The sequence below is a fragment of the Ambystoma mexicanum genome, chromosome 1p (assembly GCF_040938575.1).
Source record: "Ambystoma mexicanum isolate Mex_15411 chromosome 1p, UKY_AmexF1_1, whole genome shotgun sequence".
Taxonomy (NCBI): domain Eukaryota; kingdom Metazoa; phylum Chordata; class Amphibia; order Caudata; family Ambystomatidae; genus Ambystoma; species Ambystoma mexicanum.
The window spans coordinates 1,360,698,605-1,360,722,883 of NC_090921.1; positions in this window are offsets into that span (position 1 = coordinate 1,360,698,605).

The following is a 24,279-nucleotide window of genomic DNA, read 5'->3' on the forward strand; positions in this document are numbered from 1 at the left end:
TGCTGATAATTTGTAATATTCTAAACTGCTTTAGTGTTCTACTGGAAGGAGAAGTATTCAGTGTAAAGTTACACCTCCTATGTTGTTGGCAGCTATACCTGTGGGGGCTGTTCCAAAAGCCGAAAGGTTGTTGTTTGTTATGTTTTGTAGAAATTTGCTGATTATTTTAAATAAGAACGTTTTACCAGAACCAGCTTCACCACTTAAATACAGGAGCGGAGTTTTATAATTTTTACAGCTACAAGTTTTAGTCTCATATTTAAAACCATGTTCAATTTTTTCAGTGACTTCTAGATAAATGGTGAGTTGTTAATCATTTAGCTGTGATTTCAGCACTTAAAGTCTTCTTCAGATTGTTTATATTGATACATGGTGTTTTCTACCTCAGTCATTGCTATTTCTGCTTCATTTAGAATGAGTGGTTCACCAAGGGGTTCTTGGCTTCTGGTAAGGGAAGGTTGACTGCCCTCAGGAGTGTCTTTATCTAGTTGAGCTTTAATGTCTTCCTCTTGTTGGTGTTCATTGTCCAACATGTCTCTGTATTGTTTGAAATTTACATTTGTTATACTGCTTTCATTTGCTTTGAATGCAGCTTGAAATGAGTCTTAGTCACCTAATAATTCTTCTTCTTTTCTCCAAAGTTTAAAAAGTCGCAGTAGGGCCATGTAATAAAGTGCTTTATGTTGTGTACATTTATTTAAGTGATAACTTTATATGGTAAGTTTCACTAGGCTCTCTTCACAAGTTGAGAATGAATATTTGCCAGTTATCTCATATGGTGTGACATTGTTTTTGAAGGAGTAGTTTTGGGCTATGTTGTACAGGAACATGTTTTCCAAAGCAGTACTTCTGTTTGGGTAGTATGTATCAATTACATTGTTTTTTAAATATCCTGGCTGCCAGGATCATTTGTGGCTTTTGTTCCTATCTCTTAGTAGGATTTTAGTACTCTTTTTCGTGATGAAGTTGGACCAAGTCTTAGCCAGACTATGTGTTCATATTAGTGTTGGGAGAGAAGTGGTCTATCCCGCCCCTCTCACCACTCCCGTAGAACGGATCTCACTTGTGCTGAAGGGGGGAGACGTTCCCCCCTTGCCCCCAACTACTGTCCGTGCTAACCACCCACTAATTACTAACACGGAAAGCATATAACTGAGCCTTATTAACGTACTCAGGCTCCATTTTAGGTAGCCCGTCAAGCGCCATCTTTTTCTAGGCCTGAAAATGATCTCTAAAATCCTGTCTCTCCCTCTGCCCTGTGCTTCACACCACCAGCCCCGGCCCCCACCCCCCTGCCTCCTGCTAGCTTCGTACAAACTCTGTTCTCACAGAAGTTCAGCTATTCATTGTTGCAACCTTTAGTGCCATCGCAGAACAGATGAGCTCACTGCGCTGTGTGAGACCAGAACAGGCCCTCGCCTGAGAGCCCATCCATCTCCACTAACCTGCTTGTGTCCCTTCTCACCCCCACCCTGCTAAGCTGTAAACTATCAGGCCCATGTCCCCCTGCTCTTTGATACCATAGTGGCCAGCCGGAGACACCCCTACAAGAGCCCTGACCCCAGACAATTGTATAGTCTTTCTAATCCTGACACGTGTCTATTCGTCCCATGAGGCATTAGATCAAAACCTCCAAGGTGGGCACCTGGGTCGGGGATTCTAGTTTTATGGGTACCGAGGTGTAGAGGGTAACATGACTGCCTATAACTTGTCTATGAACTCTGGGAAGCACCCACATTCCTACCTGACTTTATGAGTGTCATTTGTCTCATGCTCTCAAATGCTGTTTTTGCAAGATCAGTTAGTCAGGGAAAGTGTCAATTTGCTGGCCTGAACTTCACCTCGCAAAGATGAGCCCAGCTGACCCACGTGCTGCTGGAGTGACCTCTAATCACCCACCAATCCCTTGTGGTAGACACTTATGGATCCATACGTCACAGACGATTCGACCCAGATGTGTTGCGGAATTGTACATTTGTAATGTGATGTCACTCATGACGCTTGGTGCCTTTTTAATGTGCTGCCCGTGTATCTGTTGGCAGAGCGCTCTCTGGGCAGCAGAGTTCTCTGCGTGCACAATTTATCTTATATAAACTTTGTTCTACTTGCAATCTATCTCCTGTTCTCTTTCCCTACTGAGGTGTGTCCATTATCTGATTTTTGGATAATTTGTCAGGGAGTGGGTACCTTCATTAGCCATATAAAGATGCACCTGTTAAATGGTCCGCAGCTTCGTAGCACCTGCATTCTCTATGGGAGAGCATTTTTATAACAAAGCTGTACATTTTTGTGACAGTGTTTTGTCAGATGATATGACATCCGAGAGATCTTCTAGCTCTGATTTCTCAGATTTGGTGCTGTCACATATCTTGCAACTGCAGTGGACTTGTATGCAATGTATTGTATGCCTATATTTACATTCCACAAGAGGGCAATGACTGCATTATAATGATTGATGTATTTGGATGCTTCATCCCTTTTAATGTTGTATGTGTTTTTAGGGGATTTGCCTTTTACACTGTGTCTAAAAGAAGACATCAAGCTATTTACTTTTCTTTTTTTTCAAACTGGTCTAGGGAAGCCAAAGCAAAATTTGGTATAGTATTTACCTTTGTTTTTATATCTATGTTGGCAGTATTTGCCACACTGTTTTTGGAAGCGTAATATTTGTGTACGTAGTTCACAATGTATGGTTTCTGAAGGGATGTTGCAGGTAATGTATTTTTGAATAAACTGTAAAACAGTAGCATCACTCTCCTGGCCAAATTTGGGAGCATCTTTTATCCACAAAAGCATGTGGATATGTGGTACACCTCTGGATTGATATTCTTTTCTCCAAAAGAAGTGTTCCACTTCTCTGAGCAGAGGGGTAGTTTTAGTGCAGATGGAGTGCAGCATGACAATGAAGCAATGGTGAAAGTACATTGATACATTGACAGGGTCAAGAGAACAAAGTTGCCCTGGTGTTTTTATATCTATTCCATCTTTATTTTGGTTTGCAGTGCATAAGAACTTATGCAAGTCATAAAGTAACAAACCATTTGGGTGTGCCTAGATTCCTTCGCATAGAATGTACATCAGCTTGAAGTCAGAACCAGTATTCATTTGTACCATGCATGTTTGCCGAGAGGTTTGTCATACTTGACTGTGAAACTTTTTTGTCTTTTTATTCTTTGACGCATTAGGGAAGCGGACTTGTTTAAAAAATTAGAGCCTGTTTCTACTATGTGTGCAACTACATAACATAGAGTTGCTAGTTTACTTTCGGACAGGAGGTGGAAAATGTATTCTACATTTTGTCTGAATCCGGGGTCTTCCAAATACATTTGTAAAAAACGATATTCTGATGCACTAATTTGTGTGGACCTATCATTATATCTTCCTCTTTTTCCAGTAGGAAAGAGTAGAGGAAAAGAACGTGCTTCTAAACATTTTTTCTATATGCTCATTGGGGATCCTTTGGCTTGGCACATTTGATATGTTTCTAATGCATCTTCAAGGCTGTATTTGGAGTGTAATGGGTGAATTGTATACTGGTCTAAAATGTTGGCTACCGTTACAAGATCTACATGTTCAAATCTGCCAGTTGCTGGTGAATCTTGAATTATTTGGGTGGTTCCTCTTACGTTTTCCTCTATGTATATATCTTTGAAGTATTTATTGTTTTCTTTCAGATATTGTAGTGCGTGTCTAACTTTGTTTAAGTCAACTAGTTGTTGCCAAATTATTTTGTCTTTTGTTGGTACGATATTAACTAGTACAATCAAACATTGATCTATTGGCCGCTGGACTCCTAGAGTTTCAAAATGTTTTTCAAGATCTAATGGCAAATATAGTACTTTGCCACAGATGCCTTTTAATAACTCAGATGTAGGAAATTTGGCTGATTTTGGTTGAAGGCGTATTATAGCTTGAAATGGGTGTATTGTTTGGATTATAATGCCTTTCGCAGTGGGAATATTTCTATGTTATGAGTGAAAGCATGTGTTGGCATTTGCAGGGTCAGTTATTTTGTATTTATTTTCTGCTGTTAGATATAAAGGTAATTGGAAACATTGGCATTCCTCATTGTCCTCTATTTTGAAGGCCATATCTACGATTTCTGTGCTATTTTTATGAAATGTTCTGCGAAAACAGACACATATTTGGTCTGGTATTTCAGCAATGAGTTTTGATTAGCTGTCTCTTTTTCACATGTGTTTGTTAGGGGATTGGTGTAGTTGAGGTTTTCAGTAATGTTTTCTGAAGTTACTGAATTTCCTGAATCAACTTCAGTTTCAAATATTTACTTTGGATGTGCTATATTTCTCAAAGGAGTTATTTGACTGTTCCATTTAGAAGAATGTTAGTTAAATGGCGTAGTTCTAGAGCAGGACTTTTTGCATAGTATAGTCTATCCACATGATTCTGTATAGCGGAATTGTGTGTTGCTAACATTTTGATGTGGTGGGAACTGCTTTTGCAAGCAGTTCCTGAAATACAGATTAATTAATGTCCTCAAAGTCCAGCATGGCTGCGCAGTGGACAAGAGTTGATGGTTTGTAAAGTTTTCATTTTACTTTTCTCTTTTAGTTTCACATAGTGATTGAGGAACTGTCGTAAAGATTGAAAGGATTGTTGGCGTACATTACACATTGAGCTGCATGTCCATTTCACTGGACGGTTTCTTTGGGTGAAAGGAATATTTGGTTGACAGTTTGTTGGGGGCATTTTTTCTATAATGGTTTTTTTTGCCATAATGGTGTCTCCTAACATTTCATACCCTCGGCAATTACTGTCTAGGGCAATTGTTTTTTTTTCTTCTTGTTTATAAGCCTTTCCCTTAAAATATGGTTCAGTGCTACTTGTGTGAATCCATTCACCTTCAAAATAGTTTTAAAAGGTATCTATATTAACATTGCACATGTTTCGAAGTCCTGTTTGTAAATCACTGATTCATTTAGTTAGTGTTTTCATTATGTTTAAAATTAATATAAACAACTTTCTCTTTAGTAGAAATGCACTGTCAATTAGAGCTTCAAGGATTAGTCTACTGCAGTATTTTTTAAGGGTAGATAGTGACTTTTTAGCTGTCTTTGTAAGATTGTGAAGGACTCTACGGTGGAACATTATTTTGTAAAATAAAGATTTTGGAATGCTTTACTGTGGCTACTTTAACAATGGTAGATATAGTGTTAGGTTTATTAGAAGGTATGCTTTTGTTTATACATCTTTTTTTACTTTTTGGTTTTGGAAGAGGGGCCTTAATTTGTTTAGTGGTCGCTGGTTTAGTGTTGTTTAGTGAGGTTACTGGCTGTTTTGTTGTAATGTTTTCTATACATTGTTTGAGAGGTGGATGACTATATAACTTGCTTTTATTCTGATCTGCTCTATTTTCTCTTTGTTTTCCATGGAATTGCTGTTTAGTAGGCATTCTGTTCTGTCTGTTGGGACAAATAAAAGTTTGGGTTTGAAAGTTGTGGAATGTATATGTATGTATTGTGGATGGGTGTGAGCTGAAGAGAGTGCTGTGTGATTGTGTAGTCAGATGATAGGTGTGGTTGGGAAGGTTGTATAAGGAAGGCATGGTATCAAATAGTAAGACAGACATGAGTGATCACAGTTCAAGGGTGTTTATTGAACTTCAATTGGGTTTGAAAAACACCTAACTAACCCTAAATCTAAAGATGGGAGCAAGCTACGATCATCAAATAATAATAACGCAGTCCTAGTCGAGTCTGTCAAAATAAAAGGGCCTATACTAATAAACCTATTGCCAATCTTTACTTCTAAATACAAATAGTGTGGAAAACATTGTTATGCAAAAGAAAAGTGTTAAAGAAATGATATGTCAAGATATACATGCCGTTGGCTTCCCTTTCCCCACATTTTCAGCATGGGACAAGGCGGCACACTTGAGTTCAGCATACTCTTTGGCTTCTCTAGCATGAGGGTGCAGTTGAAAACCTCAACATCAGGGCCTTCTGTACCAAAGTCTCTTATTTCAGACGGCCTGATGCAACATGAAAAACATGAAAGTTCCTTTCATATTAGGATTTTACATGTACAACTTCTTGGGTGATTTTCATTCAACCCGGGTCCCCCTGCGCCATGCTCAGACCCACTTTAACACAAAACCTACTGAGGTAATTCACTGTTCACCCTGGGTCACCCGCTGCTGGACTCAGACTCACTTTAACATAAAGCTTTCAATTGATCTCCAACCGCCCGGCACAGACCAACTTTCTCTCCTTTTCGAAACTCTTTTTTCTTTAGAAATTGAAGATTTTCGACTGTGCGTGGAATTTTGCTCAACCCATCGCAGGACCACTTCCATTCACAAATACTCGCTCTCTTCTTGATATGCCCTCTTTCTCACTTTCAATTTGCCAATTCTCAGCTGGAAACTTTACAGAGACATTCGACTGAACACCCACGCAGTGCCAGACCACTCTGTCAAGGGTATTGTAAAAGTTTAATCACTCATCAGCAGTTCAACTTTACTTGCGTCCTTTGTCACACACGTTTTAACAATGCTCATTCCAGCGCTCGCCATACAATGTTGCTGCTTGCAACCTTGGCTTCAACATAGACCGGTCTTGCATCAGTCTCCCCAACTCATCAGCTGTGTTGATTTCACTGATGCTGCTTTGTTCTTGGAGCCAAGGACAGTACCACAGCAACTGGCGCATCTCCCCGCCTTGATTATTGACTTAGAAGGGCCCCGGGTACCTCTGACACACAATGCAGGATTCTTAGCCTGGTTTCCTGGTCTTACGCTTTCTATTCTCAAGGTTTCAGGAAAGTAAAGGTTCCTTGTTGAAAAGGTCAAGGGAACTTCCCTCCTTACGATCCCCTTCTGTTTTGCCATCTTTCTTCTCTCGTTAAACGCCATCTCAGAACTGCGGTTTCCTTGTGTGCCTTGCCTCGCTCAGAGTGTGCTCTCGTGCTCCACCTTTTATCCGTGTGGGGAAACTTAATGGAAGTCAGATGTGTGTGATGGTCAGTAATTGCCTAACATCGCCTGACCATTGTATTGGGATACGTCATTTATACAGCTCGGGTGTTTGTCTGTTTTCCCCGATCACGGTTGTCCGTGTGAAAGTGTTTCATGTTGTGAAAGGGGGGTAGAGTTCCTAAATATCCTACTTGGTAGGAGGGGGTAAAACTGTTACATGGAAGGGGATACCGCGTCTCTCCATCGGGTGTCCCACTCCCACTCCCCAAAGACCCCTCACTGAGGTGATCCTCACGCACTGGTCAGCCCCCAGGAACGGGATCCAAAAGCGATGGCTGTGTCCTGGCCACCTGGATGACAGATCCCCAGGGACTAATGGGTGAGACGCTTTCTGGTTTCTCACAGTTGTAAGAGCACAAGTCTCTCCAGGTGTGATATGCTTGGGTTAGTGAGTAAGGGAGTGGTGGTGTGATTGAATTAGTAGGGACATTTTGATGTTTTATGAAAACAGTGGGTGCTGTAATGGTGGTGTTTAGATGGGAATAGAAATAGTGTGAATGTTGCAATATTATGAGTAAGAGTGAAATAAATATTGATTCGAAAATAAAAATCAAGACCATTATATAGTGTAAGTACCTTGTTACATTTAAAAAGGTATACATGCTATATTAATGTACTTTCTAGGATGTGAAGAGTGTTCTTTTTTTGGTGGCTGTCTTTGACAATCTTCTTCTTTCATGTAATTTTAAAATAAAGCTGGTGGTTATATGTAGTAATGCTGAAGTACTGTAAGTAAGCAAAGTTGTTATTTATTAAGGTAGGGGGAGTTGTTGGGAAAAAAGTTAATGAATTTATGTTATGGGTGGTGTACTTAAGTCTGCTAATTATGTTGTTAGAGCAATTGTAGTATGAGTACTACTGTTTGGCACATCAGAAGGAACAGGGCAAAAATGAGTGTGAGAAAACGGTGCATATCTAGTTTATTATTGTGCTGCTAATTTTAATACAAGAAGTGCTGTGTTTGTGGTGTAATGTGTTTTAAATGTGTTACTGTGTTTTTAAAGAATAGGAAAACTGTGGCCTAGTGGTAATGCAATGGCGGATTGCTGTTGTAGTCGTTTTTGGTGTGTTATAGTAGATGTTTGGAAAGAAGAGTACTTTATATGTAAGGTGAAGTGTGGTATATATATACTTTGGTGGTATAAACATATGTGAGAACAGGTGGAGAATGGTGGCAGTGTAAGGGATGTAATAAATGAGTTTGGAAAGTGCAACATTTATAGGGAATGTGAAATGAAAAGTGCTGACCATTCAAAAACGTTTTTTTTTAGGAGCATTTTCATGAAAGTAAAAAAATGCAGATTTGCATTTAGACAGCACTGTGTGTAACATTTTTGTAAAACAAAAGAAATATAATGGCAGTTGGTGTGTGGAAGTTGAATATGTTGGTAGTTCATGCATACTTGCCAACATAACCCATTGCAATGTGTAGGTGCTTATGACGTCTTGGTGTTTTTCTTTGCATTTTGGGAGTTTTACTTGCACTTTTTCCATTAGAAAACTTGGACTGCAAGCCCCAGAATGCATAGAAGAAACAGACTGGATAAGCACCTATAGATTGGATTTGGTGATGGAAGCAAGTGTGCATGTACTGTGAAGATATTGAACTTTCACATACTAGGTGACACTTACAAATGTTGGAGACATGTTTTGCATCTGCTTTTTGTATGTTTTATGCAGCAGTGCTGCTATAAATGTATATGTGCATTTTGTAACTTTAGTGAAAATGCTACTAAAAAGGAATATTTTTAGACGCTTTGTATTTTCCATTTTTCATTTAATTTAAATGTAAAACTTTTTAATTTTGCAGTCTAGGCCTGGTTAGTTATATTTTGCATTCTTGGACTTGTAGTACAAGTTGTGTAATGGGAGAAGTGGTAGTAGAAGCCCCAGAATGCAAAGAAAGAAACCATGACTGGCAGCATATTAAACTTGCACACACCAAGTGCCACTTAAAAATGTTGTGCACATCTTTGTTATCTGCTTTTACTTACCTTTTAGAAAAAAGTTACATACAGTGCTGCTATAAATGCTCATATGCATTTTTTAACCTTTATGAAAATGCTTCTAAAAAGAAAATTTTTTAAACATACAGGGCCTCATCACGAGTTTGGCGGTAACCCCTAAATCCAGCGGTAGTGCTGTTACCGCCGGATTTAAGGGTCTGCCAAATCAGGGCTTTGGCTGATTTCCCCCCAGCTTTTAGCTGGGGGGAAATCTGCCGCAATTTCGCGCTCATACTGCCGGCGGGAAATACGCCGGCGGTAAGAGCGCAAACTTTCCCCATTGAGCCCAATGGGGAATGGGGCATTCCAAATCTGCCAAACCCGTCATCCGGCTCTAATAGCGCCGGTGCGTTTGTCGGTAGGGCAGATAACGCCAGCGCTATTAGCGCCGGCGTTACCGCCCAACTGGTGATGAGGCCCACAGTGTTGTAAGTAACTGCCACTTGTAAACAGGTGCTAAATGCTGCAATACATGGCATTTGATAGAGTGGTTAAAAAAGACAATATGCTTATTGAAAAGCTTATTACAGGGTGGCCTGTAGTGAAAAAGCTTTTTTAATTTAGTTGCGATTTAAAAAGACAGATTTACAAAGACCTCTCTGAGAACGCTCAAAACGGTCTTTCTAAATCAGAACTTTCACTCCCCTGCCTCACACGAGTGCCCACAGGGGCTGACAAGTGATGCAGGATGGGCAGGGGGAAGACATAAGACAGCAGATGGCTGACAGATAAGTTTATGTTTGGAGGAATGTGTGTATGTGGTGGGGAGGAGGTGTGTGTCTGCGAGGTTGTGCTTGTGTATTTGTGTGTATTTGTATGGATGTTCATCTGCTATGGATATGGTGCTGCGGGGGCTTGTGTGGTTTCAAAGGGCGGTTTTGAGGGTGAAGCCCCCATATTTCCCGGGCAGATGGGAGAAGGGGAGGGGATGGATATATTTCAAATATTAAAGGCCACACCAAAAAGGCCCAAAGCAATCAGTCTTTTGTGTGCAGTCTTTAATATTTGAGAATATGACATAGAACCTACAGGGTAAGTGACAGGAACCCTGTATACTTACATTTGTAAATGAGTTGACAAAACTACTTTAAAAATATTAGCATGCATGTACTATATGTAGTGTTAGATCCAGATGTTGTTGAATCTGCAAAAAGAAATCTTGGAGACTTTAACAGTAGTTTTTGATGCAGGTGGCTGTGAGTAACAGAAGACATGTACTCCGGGAGTTCAGAGTACATCTGAAGTGTTGATCTGAGATGACACGGTAATATATAATGTTGTTAGATGTGATTGGTGGATGGTAGTGTGACTGTTTACAAGCAGCCAATGAATGAGTGTTACAAAGATGAAAGTGAAAAGGGTAGAAGAGCTGGCCTGCGCTGCAGGGTCCACGGAAACTGTGGTAGTTTGCGGTCGGCACATGCCACATCTGGGTCTTTTAAAGATGCGTGGCGTGGAAAGGGGACTCTGGGGATAAGCCAATGAGGTGTTTGGTTGTGGTTTACAGGAACAGAGGGTAGCAGGTATTTTGATTGTTTGTGTAGGGAAGATTTATGTGGCTATTGCAATGGAAAAGCTCAATGTGTGGATGTTGGGAGATTGTTGAATGAATAATTTGAAAGGGTACACTGAATTGTGTGGCATCTCTGGTACTATTGGATTGGAGGGAGTGAAGGTTTGGTGGTAAACAGTGTCTGGGCTAAACTGAGTGAGTTTACTATCATTTAGTAAGACTATGGGCCTCATTACGGGTCCGGACCTGTAAACAATTATTGCCGCCTAACTTCCAGGTGCCACTCTGCTTTTCCAAGTCTAGCGGGCCGGGAAGTCAGGTGCCGGTAATTTTGTTAGTCCCCATTACCATAGAGTCATGTAGGACTCTATGGTAATGGGGACACAAGAGCACTGGCACCGTTGCTAATGGCCTCAACCCTATAGTTAAGGTGAATACATTGTGCAAAGACTTTTTGCAAAATCCTACTGCTAATATCTTTTGACTCGCTGTACTCTGTCAAAATCGTTGTACGGATTTGGATGGCATTTTCCAAACAAAACATTTATTACGACCCTACAAATTGGACATTTTGGCAAAAATACATTGAAAAATGAAAATGCTTTTAATAAAACAAGAAACGCTGTTTTCATGGAAAGCCATAGTGCAAAAACTTTGACTCCATTTCTGGGAATGATTTGGGGTAAATCCATCCAATAGTTTAAAACATTCGAAGAGGACCCCCTGCTCCCCCAAAAAAATATCGATAGCTTCATGGTGCTTTGCAGCAGAATGAAGAAAGAATTGTCTTGAGGGTTGCCCAGAGCAATAATGCCAGAGGTTAAGATTAATTCTAAACGTTGCAGCCATCACGTCTTTTGTTTTGCTGTAGTCATCCCGAGGGGACAGGTATCTAGAGATGTAGGTCCTAAGCCAGATGAACCTAGATACCCAAACTACGCCTCACTGATGCAGCCCAACAAGGCCGAAACATGTCTGGGGATGCTTGTGGTCTTATCCAGAGGGATGTGAACACACAGTTTGGGCTGGACTGTCCCTTCTGGGGTGGGGCCAAGCCGGATTTTCATATGCTCTTTCCCCTTTTGTAATGGCTTGGCAGGCGAAGAACGATGGTCTGGAGGGTTGTCCAGAGCAATGCCAGAGGTTACGATTAATTCAAACCTTTCAGCCATCACATATTTTGCTTTACTGTAGTCACCCCAATTGGGACGGGTATGCCCAGACATGGGTCCCGTGCCAGCTGGGCCTAGAGAAACAAGCAACTCCTCACTGATGCGGCCCAATGAGGTTGAAACATGTCTTAGGATGCTTGTGGTCGCGTGCAGAAGGGATATGACCAAGCAGTTTGGGCTGGACTGCCCCTTTGGGGTGGGACTAAGCCGGATTTGCATATGGTCTTTCCCCTTTTGTTATGGCTTTTCAGACAAAGAATGCTGGTCTGAAGGGTTGCCCAGAGCAATGTCAGAGGTTAAGATTAATCCTAAACCTTACAGCCATCACCTCTTTTGTTGTGTTGCAGCAGAGATGCTTTTCAGAACTCAAAATGCATCTTTTTTGTTTTTTATCGATGGGTGAGTGCCCGTGATAATACCTGCGGATTGAGAAAATGCAAAGTGCTCAAAAATGCTATTTGGAGGATGACAAAGGATGCAATTGTATCAGGGGACAGGTGGGGAGCGAAAACGAGGACATCATGTTAAGTTGGGGAGTTGGGAGTGGTCTTGGGAGCTAGTTACAGTTCAAACGTTTTTGTCTGAGCAAGGGTTTATGTGGGGAATCTCAGGAGATTCCCTCAGCTACACACAGAAGATGAGCTCAGAGAGGAAAATGGGTCACACCATCCAAAGTGTGATAGTGGGTAATGGGAGAGGGCCAGGGATAGAACATGCAAGCGAGTGGCAAGGAGAGACAATAGAAAGAGGAGAGGGGCACTTGGTGAGTGCCTGTGTGGACGGGAATGAGAGTTTGATTTTTTAGCACTATCAGTGCAATACCAGGTGAATTGCGCTGGCATGGGTGGTTAGTTACCATTATATGTGTAGTTTGTTGCCCGTTGTTGGTGGAATATCAGGGGAACCGCATGGGAATTGGAAGAGAGTGAACAGAAAAGAAATGTTACACCTGCAGGGATCACATCTTCTAGGCAGGGTGTAATTGGTCTTTGTGCAACATGCGCGGTGGCCAAGGCCAAAGGCCATAGATAATAGGCCCCAACGAAACCTATTGATGCAACATGTACAGCGGCGAAGGCCGAAGACTGTGGCCACTGGTCATGGTCAAAAGCCATGGCTAGTGTGCCCCAAACAAACCGATTGGTGCATCATAAACAGTGGCCACGGCCAAAGGCCATGGCTAGTTGGCCCCAAAGAAACTTATTTTAAACATTAAATTAAACTCATTAAAGCATTTGGCTTGATTAATCAAACCTTTCACAACAAATACATGAACAATTATTTATCAGCATCCTTTTAGTATACAGAAACTTGATAAAAATGTTCACTAAAACATAAACCAATACAATATTCGTAACACAGTAAAAACACTTGAAATAAAAAAGCACAATAATATTACAAAGGTCTCAATCAGAAAAATAAAGAAATCTGCAAAGACTCTGTCCAGTAAACACACCATCTCTACATATATGCACAGTTTATCCATTAATAACAACTAATCATCAGTCAGCTTTATAGTCATACTAGATGTTTCCTTAAATAGAGTTCAAGCATTTGCATTAAATTAAATATAACACACCTAGCAGTGAAGATATATTTATCAAATCAATAGCCAGAGTTATCTTAACATAGTGTCCACTAAAAATGATAGACCAACACTCCCCTTTTGTTAGCAGCCTATATTGCTTGATAAACTTCCCAAAATATTTGAATTTTGTTTGAACTAAATTTGGACAGTCTAATTAGAAATGTCTTAAGGTTTCTGCTTTCGAGATTACATTACAAAATCGACATCTGTGAGCATTTTTATCGAGTTTAACTCGAAAACCAAGAACCTCTTTAGTAGGCAACAAGTTTAAGCAGCAAACTGTAAGGAATATATTCCTATATATTGCACTAGGAAACTAACCTAGGTACTTTTGGAGATGGTTAAATTGTTTTGTTCCTTCCTTAAAATTCAAGAACACTTTGTACTTTCTACATTCTGCTAGTGAGACAATCTAATCATTAATCCACAATTTTTCTTTAGCTTTACCAGGATTGCTGAGGAGCAGACACAGAATAATATCAGCATTGTGCATAATTTGTTGGCAATCCTTTTTCCATAAAGCCAAGCAATATTCTGATCTTGCCAGTTAAGCCCCTCTTAACAACAGGAACAATGAGTTTGCTGGCACTAATATGCACTTTCTGAAAAAAAGCCAAGGTTGTCCACCTTACCTACAAGGAAAGCAATCCTAACTCAAAGTGCTCTACCTGAATGGGAGTGCCTTTTGGAAGCAGTACAAATCTCTTCCTAAAGACTCCTACCAAGATGTTCCAAACCGAATCAGATAATTATGGCTTTGTCTTTGCTTTATATACTAACGTGGGTATGATTTTCTGCTTATAAAAAGTCAGTACTGGGCACATATAGAAGTGGCCATACTTAAGATGCAGGTTCATTCTCTGGGTAGCTAAGGCCTCCTCCTTATGCTTCAACATCTGGGCATTGAGTGCATCTTTTGGATTGTCATTCATACAAACGCCTAAGTATCGATCCTCCTCCATCCTGACCATGAAGAAATGTATAAATATCATTGAAAATTCAAGTCTTTTTTCGCTCTTCTTTGCCTCAATTTCAAAACTTTAGATTTTGACACATTTATCTTCAACCTGTTATTTCCAGCATACTCCTCAAGCATGATAAGCTGCCGTAGGAGCCCCACAGGCACTGGTACACAAGGACCAGATCATCTGCATACAAGAGTCACTGTGTAGGGTGCCCACTTAGTCTAGGTGGGAAGGTGTGGGCTTGCCCCAAATTTCCTTTTAAATCTGGAATAAATAGGTTAAATAATGCAGGGGCAAGAATGCACCCCGCTGCTCTAATCCTCGAAAAGACGGGATACTTTTAGTAAGTCTTCCATGTTGATTTAAATGAACTTGAAGCGAGGTCTGGCTATGGAGCTCTCTTAACATGTCTAATAAATAACTTGGGAAATCCCAGGATTTAGGCTTTTTCCACAGGTGGAGTCTATCAACACAATTGAAAGCCATTTAAAAGTCTATAAAGGCCAGATACATTGTCGTGCCCGTTTGAAAACTCCTTTTTTTTTTAAAACAAAAAAAAGACTACGAATAGAACCATTAATGGAGGTGCCTAGCCCTTTAACAAATCCTCATTGATTTATATCATGACTGAGGCTATCTTTCACCCATTCTGTCAGTTTAATCAGTACCAAAGATGCACACTTTTTCCCAGGTGCATCCAGAACAGCGATCGGGTGGTAATTCCCAGAACACATCCGATCCCCCTTCTTGAAAATAGGCATTACTATTGACTTCTTCCATGACAGTGGTACCTGTTTATTTTTTAATGCGTGAGAAAAGAAATGTGAGCAATACATCAGCCCACATCTCCGGATGAGCCTTGAATACATCTTTGGAAAGCCCGTCTGGGCCAAGCGCAAGAGATCCACTGCTCTTCTTAATTAGACTCCGAATATCATCCTATTCTAATGTCAAGGACCACTCAGCAACTCTTCGATCTCAGGAGACTGAGTATCAGAAAACAAGGTTGTAAAATAATGAACCCATGTCTCTTCTGGGACTGACTTTGCTTGTAGTGCCATCTGTGGAGTATGACCACTCTCAATGAGTTGCCAAACGTGGAAAGCATTCTTAGAAACTAAGGCAGCCAACATATGCTCTGCATCCCTCTGTGACATCCCTCTGTGACATCATGGCTCTATGACTTTGAAGACAGTTTTTATACTTGAGCCTCAGCTCCTTAACTTTTAGTCAATTGGCCTCATTACGAGTTTGAAGGTAGCCATGCCATTTTTAGCAGCATGGCTACCCCCAAACTCGGGTCCGGGTCCCGAAAAATGGGAATTAATGGGCCATTCCGACCTTTGCGGGCCCAGTAATTCCCCTTCACGAGACCCAGACCCGGTACATCCCCATTGGGAATGGGGAGGATGCTAACAACAGTCCCGTTCATGACAGGACCGTTGTTAGCATCCTGTTCTGCTAGCGGGTGCCGCTCTGCACGTTGTTAGCATCCTGTTCTGCTAGCGGGTGCCGCTCTGCACGTCTGGTCTGACCAGGCATACAAGGCGGCCCCGCGAGCAGAACTCGTAATGAGGCGGTGAGGCAACAACGGCACCGGTAGCACTACCGGCGCCGTTGTTGCCTTTCCGCCAGGGTCGTAATAAGGCCCAATGAGTCATAGGATCCAATGATCAGAGCTTCCTGATACCAAACCTCAAAGTTCCTTTTTTTGGATTAGTAGATCAAATGTGTGCTTATGCATGTACTGTTTTAAAAAAAAATATATTAGTGCATGGCCTCCAAAGAAACTTATTGGTGCAACATGTAGAGTGGCCAAGGCCGAAGGCAATGGCTAGTAGGCCTCAAAGAAACCTATTGGTGCAACATGTACAGTGGTCACTACTACTACTACATATACTTGTATTATGTTTAATATACCTCTAATAGATTTAGCTGAATCAGGTACTTTTCCTGCAGTTAAGTATATTAACTGCTTACTAATACATGACATTCAAACCATGTGTACAACGTTACACATTTTTATTTTGAATTGTATAAGTTGATAAGTACTACAAATGAATGCTCCACACTTACTCATATGATACTTGTGTATAACTGTATTGTCCCATGTCATGTTGTTAGTATTGTTAAGTTTAATAAAATAAAATATGTATCAAGAGGTCAAGAAAAATATTTTAACATATATAATCAGTAATGTCTATATGATTTAATTATTATTTAATTTAATTATTATGATTATCTCACCAGCGATGTCATGTATGATGTAATTAGTGACACCATCAGTGAGGTCATCAGTGATGTCGTCTGTGTTATCATCATTGCGGTCATACGCTGATCACCTTAACTCGCTATTAACCAAGGAATTTTCAGTGAATATATGCATAAATATATTATATATCGTATTTCTCTATGTCTCGCCAACTCTGTGGGCCTCATTACGGTCAAGCCGGTCAGGAACAAAGTGCCGGTAACATCGGTTACCGGCAACCTTTCCAGACCAGCAGGCCTGCCATTAGTCCACTCCTCCTACCGGTAGATAATTCACTGAAACACCGGCACCGTTAACAGCAGTGTCGGTGCTTCAGTTTTCCCATTCCCGCTGAGTCCTATGGGACTATGGGACTCCACAGAATGGGAACTTATCGTAGCTCCACCGCCTGTTATATCCTGGTATTACCGGGATATCGGGCGGGCAAAACGGTAAGGTGAGGTTGCCAGGAGGCCGCCGGTACTATCGCCAGCCTACCGGCAAGCTCATAATGAGGGCCTATATGTCTCTCTCTCTCTCTCTCTGTTGTAGCTCTATCTCACAGATTCTCCTCCCACTATTCTGCAATTTACAGCAACGTGTTCAGCCATAGAGGAATGTGCTAAAATATTATCTTATTCTATTATGATGTAATGCTTCCTAACAAAAGCCACATGGGAAGGTCCCATAGTTTGAGAAGGAGGCATCATTCCACTTGGAGGCATTGCACATGGTACATTCTGCATTTATTATGTGATGTGATTTTACTTAAATGTATACTTTGCATCTCTCTTGACTTCTCTCCCTCTCTTTCAATGCCCCTACGTGTTTCTCCCCTGCCCTCTTCTTTATGTCTCTTTGCCTCTTTCTCTCTCTACTGTATGTGTCTATCGGTTTTTATTTGTATGTTTCTAAATCTGTCTCGCTACTGTATGTCTCCTTCTCTGTTTTCTGTATGCCTCTCTCTACCGTGTATCTTGATGTCTCTTCCTCTCTCTGTGCTGTATGTCTATAGTTCCTACCTCTCTACCGTAAGTCTCCCACTCACTCTACTGTAATGTCTCTATGTCTCTCTCACTCTGCTCTATTTCTCTCGTTCTCACTGTAGGTCTCTCTCCCTATCTACTGTGTATCTCTATGTTTTCCTATCTTTTTCTCTTGCCTACCATATGTCTCTCTGTCTCTCTTTCTCTCTCCAGTATGCCTCTCTATCTCTAATGTATATCTCTATCACTCTCTCCCTATAAGTCTATATGTTGTTCTCTCTCTCTCTCTCTCTCTCTCTTTTTCTCTCTCTCTCTCTCTCTCTCTCTCTCTCTCTCTCTCTCTCTCTCCAGTAGCTTACTGCAATGTGCTCTAAGTGGTAATGTGCTAAATATAATTTTCAGAAACATAAGGCTCCAAGAAACCCTACATTATGAGAAGGAGGCCGTGGATGGCACCAGAGAGTGGCTGGGTCTTGAACTCTGAGGATGCACCTAGCCTTCTCAAAGGCCAAGAACTGCTGAGTACACCAAAACCACACGTTTTCTGCCCAGTCCCGGGCACGCAGCATATGGTGGATGTTATCTGGGTTGGCGGTTCACAGGAGGGCTTCACAAAGTCTTGGCATTGAGTACACCAACTCACTCACACTGGCTTTGTCTGTGGAGAGCGAGGGGTGCCTGCTTCCATCTTTGAACTTGAAATTGTAGATCATCATCAGGTCTTATAAATGTCCTTGTCCTGCAGGGTAGTTTGGGTTGACCCTGGTTTGAACACATTAGCAAAATTCTTAGTCAACTGGACACGTCGCATTATAGCGACACTCCAAACACAACTGACAGACATTCCCTCTCCTTGGTTGAGAGAATTCCTTTCATCAAACCTTGGATTTGGCAGTAAATGTATGCCACAGATCTACATTGATTTCCGCACTGTTGAATATCAAGGGATCTTTTCGTAATTAAAACTATCTTGAAATGATTGAAAATCTACTAGCAAGGCCACTGCACTTCAACCTTCATATTGGAATTCTTCCATATGCCGCCATGATTAACCATTTGCATGCGCCGTTATCAGATGTATGCCCCTCTTTTAACCAGTACAGAGAAATGATTCAACATCGATTGTTTCTCTGTCCAGGTGACTCTGATATTTGGAGAACTAATTTGCGATTATGTTTGAAAAACCATAGTCCATGGACCATTCAAATCAACTTTATGTCCTTGCGGTAACTGACCCTCTAATAAAGAACGGCTGGCGCAGAACCCATTTTCTTGGACAGTGTTGGGCTAGTCATTTGTATGCAATTTCGTTATTCCTGCATGTATTGTGATACAATGATATTATTTTTCCTTTTCATGGGTCAGTTGTATGGAATTGCTTGATCTTGAATATTTTGTCATGGCTGATGTGGAATGTTGCTTTTAATACTAACAGCCTGATTCATGGAATTATTTGCGTGGAAAACGCAGATTTGCGCACCTTTCTGCCCGAAAATCCCTGTTTGAAGAATGGGGATTTTCGGGCAGAAAGGCGCGCAAATCTGCGTTTTTCACGCACATAATTCCATGAATCAGGGTGTAAGTAGTCAAATTAAAGCATGAATGAAGGAATGACCTTGACTCTATTAACATGCGACGGGAGTGTCTTCAGCTGGCAAACGTCTCTCATCATCTTTTTGCAGTAGGTTGTCTATTATCATGCACAGATGTCTAAAGGGAAGGCCAAAGAAGGGAATATTAATGTATGTATTTATTTATTTATAGTTATTTTAATTTTTAGTAACGCGCCAACTCGACCGAAGGCCTCAGGGAGCACAATTGAGGATAAGGTTACCACATTTTCATCAGACAAATTCAGGACACCCTGAATCTATGTGTCTCTCCAAGTGAGTAGACCATGTTTTTAGAGATTTTTTTAAGTGGTAGTCGCACTGCCATTATTAACTCGTATTAGTTAGCATGTTTAAAATCAGCATGCAGAAAATTGTGCCAGGCTGATTCTAGTGTTGGTGGGAATTATTCCTCTGGGAAGCCTGAATGGTGGTGTTGGCAGACTAAGATTTGTTGTGAGAGGACATCCAAATCACAAGTCATGACATCCTCATGTCATTTAGTTCAACAGTCGTTTTCACAAAGAACCATGTTAAACCAGAGAGAAAAAGTGTGGCTGCATGGTTGAAACAAATCAAGACTGCAGATTACACACTGATGGCCTGCGGTTAGGATTGGCTGCAAGGAAAATAGGTGGGTTTACACAACCCTGACTTTAACCTTTTAAGCAAGCTCCATTTCTAAAATGTTTTAACACAGGAAAGTCCCATTGAAAACATTTGTGTACATCAGGCTCAAAGTTTCCTGACGTTTTCTGATGAGCAGATTCCAAGAGGGATGTCAGAGTTCACCGGCAGCGCTGCACCACAAAGCTGGCTAGGACTCCTGCCTCGTTTTGGTAAGAGGAACAAGCAGATATTCTAATACATTTACCAGAGTAGAGTCAATCTATTTTCTGGGCCTAAAGAAATTACATTGCCAATGTTTTCAAATGCTAATTATGTTGTTGAATTAAAACGTGTCTTTTTTTTACCACTTTTAAAACATTTCAAGCATTTTAAAGAACATATTTTTCTTTCCATGGCCTTTGATAGCCTGTAGTGGCTATGCTGTATTTTTGTGAGGCCTGCATCTAACTGGTGTGCTTAGAAGCACTATGCTGTGGTCGGTAGAAAGAGTGGCCAAAACACATTTAAAAACCGATGTTCCTATGTACCTGCAGTTTCCCTGCCAGGATAAGTGGACCTAAAGCTGCAGTAGTTGATAGGAGGGCGGAATCGAGGAGGTGGGTTTTGGACACTTTTTCCCGTATTATTTATCCACTGTTCAGATTATTTTAGGTAATCTCTCATGGAAGGCATGGGCTTTTGATATCGTTTTTAGACCTTGCAATGAAGCGGGCATAGAGCGGGTGGAATGACATCACCCGTCTACTGGATCATAAATCCTGACAACACTAATGTGAGGGGATCTTTAGATTTTACTGCGGCATATTTCCGGTGGCTGTATACATTTTTGATTTGTTGTAAACTTTAATTTGCTAGATGTGAATAGGAGAAGAGTGGGATGCCAGGACTATATTCAACTACATTATTCCTAATGTTGAGAACTGCTTATTGTTTGAACACATTCTCGATAATGCTTGTATTTTATTTATACAAGAAAGAAAAGCAGATAAATGCAAAATATCTGATTTAGAGCTTATTTAGAGATTATTTGTGCTTTTTCTATTTGTGGGGCTAAAGAGGCATTTAATTGCAAAGGTAAATGCGTGTTTTTAGAGATAAATCTGCAGCGAATGTACGAGTGACGTTTAATGTTTGTCCTTTAGAATTGGCTCCTAGATTTTCTAGAGGTAGGCCCACAAAAATAATGCTTTCCAATAGTAAACCTGTCAAATGGTCAGGGTCGTGGGTTCTCTCACACTAAGCTCGGAGGAACAACTCTCGACATCCTTGCGTCGGATGTAGCACTATTCCAAAGGAATCCATTATAAAACGCCACATGCAAAGCACAATTTGCATTTGGCATTTTGAATTTTTACAAAAGCAGAGCGTAAAAGCGAATAGTAAAGGGAATTTTGCCTTGTTTTATTCTTCACAATTATACTCCTGTGTGTAAATGTTGAACATTGCATGCAGGGAACCTAATAGCACGCAAATCGTAACTGTGCATGCAATTTGCACTTTATTTAACAAGACCCCCTATAGGGTAAATGTAAAGGAAGTGCAAAAATGGATTCCTTTGGAATCTGGATGCCCATTAGCAGATGAAAATGAAAAGCAGATTCTAAAGAATCCATTGTTTTATGCCTGCATGAAAATTCCATACAGGCTTAGAACTGGGTGCTCTTCCAAAATGGAGGAGGAAAGTAATGAGAAGATGGAAACTTGGGACATACGGGCCTCCTTACAAGTTGGGTGGTGTGGTAAAAAAGTAGCACTAATTCTGTTACCGCTATTACCACCCTTTTTGCTGCACCACCAAAATATTGAGTTTGACATCATGCTGCAGGTAAATCCTCTACTTCAATGTAAGAAATCGGTGAAAATACAGGGTGCAGTAATTCTGTAAATATCCCCATGAAGTCGTATGGGCACAAGAATGGGGATTAGCAGTTCCCTTGCAGTACTTCCAGTACTTGTATTCCTAGCATTAACTCACAGGACCGAGTGGTGGTAATGGCAAACAAGTTTGGCATAATGCAGTGGATTTGACCCCAAGACAAGGGGGTCATTACGACCCTGCCGATCCGGAAACAAAGGTACCAGTAAGCTTGCCAGTACCATTGTTTCCGGAACAGCATATTACAAGGTCTGCGAGCGGGTGCCTGTCTGACCTTGCCGGATGCACCGACACCATTGATGAACGGTGCCGGTGCATCTGACCTCCCCATTCTCATTGAGTCCAATGGGACTCAAACGGGAATGGGGACTAATACTTTCCGGTGCCTGGGAATGGGCAATTACCGGGTCCACCCATACCTGCCTAACCTCCAGAGTCCCCTTCTCCGGGTCACCAGGGAAGACCCTGAAGTCTCTGGGTTCTTGTGGGCGGGACCAAAAAGAATGCAGACTGGAGCAAAATAAACATACGATGCTGCTTTCAGTCCGGTGTTGAAAGCAGTATTACCGCGTTTATTTTACCTAAGCTTTCATTCTTTTTTGGCCAGTTTGCCTTATGTTTTAGTCGCACAAAATTGAAGGGCGACTAAAACATAAGGCAAACTGGACAAAAAGAATGAAAGCTTAAGTAAAATAAACGCGCTAATGCTGCTTTCAATCCGGTGTCATTAATGACACCAAAATGAAAGCAGCATTCCGCGTGTCTTATTTTTTCAGCTTTCATTCTTTTTGGCCAGTTTGCAAGGGCTCAAGTTGAGGGTACACGTGGGGGGACTAAGTCCACCCACTTTTTTTTCAGAGGGTGGGCTCCGTCATCCCCAGCTAAAGTGAGAAACATTGAAGGCCCTCTTTGAATTCATGCCGAACTCAGGGATTGAACCAAAGCCATCAGGTTTGCATCCTAGACACCGCACCACTGATCCCGCTGTGGTAGTTGTTGTTTTTCATCAGATCAGCTAAGGACGCCTGGTCTGACCAGGCATTCCTTAGTGGGACCTGCTAGCAGACCAGGATGCTAACAACGGGCCTGTCATTAACGGGCCCGTTGTTAGCATCCTCCCCATTCCCATTGAGCCCTATGGGAGCTCAAATGGGAATGGGAATGGGGATGTACCGGGTGCCGCGAAAGGGATTTACTGGGCCCTCCCAGGTCGGAATGGCCCAGTAAATCCCCTTTTGCGGGATCCGGACCTGGTACCCGATATGGGGGTAGCCATGCCGCTATAAGCGGCATGGCTACCTCCATACTCGTAATTAGGTCCCTAATATCCATAAATGCCATGGATAGGATTGGGTGAGCATCAAATGTTAAGATGTTGGGGCATGTAGGTGCTAATGCTTTTTCGGAGAATCCGACATTGATTTATTTATTTTATTTATAAAGCGCACAACAGTCCTTAGGAATCGCGATGCTGTTACAGAAGTTATACAGATGACTTGGTTAGAGATGTATGAGGTTTTTTTCTAAATCCTCCCTGCACTGTGGGGGAAAGAAACTACAGACACACACATACACACACACACACACACAAACACACACGCACACACACACACCCCTCCCCCCAGACCTATTGACTTTGCCAGTGCCTGTTTTATACAGGATCATTTCCCAAGAACCCTCATACATTTTTAAATGTCAGTGTGAAACTTGAAAGTCAGTTTGAAGATTCTCATTTATTGCCTATTCAGTTCCACTAAATGTAGGTGTGATATAGCGAATTTTCCAATTTAAAGTACATCTTCCAAATTTGTATGAGTATTGCAGTAATTAAAATCAGCACTATAACTAGCGATCATAGAATGCCTTAGAGCCAGATTTTGACTTTGCCATGCATAAATGGTCTTTCGCAGGATTTGATTTTCCTCATAATAGCTGCATTCGCTTCACAAAAATGTTGCAGAGTGACTCTTTCAGATTTGTGCAATATTGACCATGACCGTAGAATCACAGAGTAACCATTTTAGTTCATACTAGGTATCCCCAGTCTAACCTTACTGCTTCATTTGGTGGCATTTCTTATTCAGCTTTCCCCTCCTATTTATCAAATGTTTTTGTGACAGACATACCACCCAGGTTAGAAGCAATGGAGGAGTTTTCATCTTACACACATTTTAAAATCATGGTATCTAAAACTCTGATTAGTACAGACCCCAACATTTGAGCCTTAATCACTTGATAATTTAAATGTGTTTTCCAATTTACTGAAAAATCCATATTTGCTCCTAAATGGTGATAATCAATGATTGCCGAAGTCAGATGCTTCTGTGTTAGGACAACCTCATCTATTCTTAAACCCTTCAAGGCACCCATTCCAGTGCCATTAATGTATACCCATGTTGCTGCGTTCCATACGTCACAAGCATTAATTCTAGGATTTTAACTCTTAGAGGTGAAGGGCTGTAGTACAATTGAAGATTTCTATTCAAGGCTTTGTTACTGCTGAGTATAGACATTGGAATTCCAAAGCAATGATAGTGATATGATCTCACTCTGTCCCCTGTTTTAAGGTCCAGTAAAATCTGTGGGTGAAGAGAACATGTGCAGTTAACAACAAATAATGAGAGATATGATCTCCACTCTGCCATTGAGGAAGTGCCTTTCAAATCTTTTTGGGGGAACGAAACA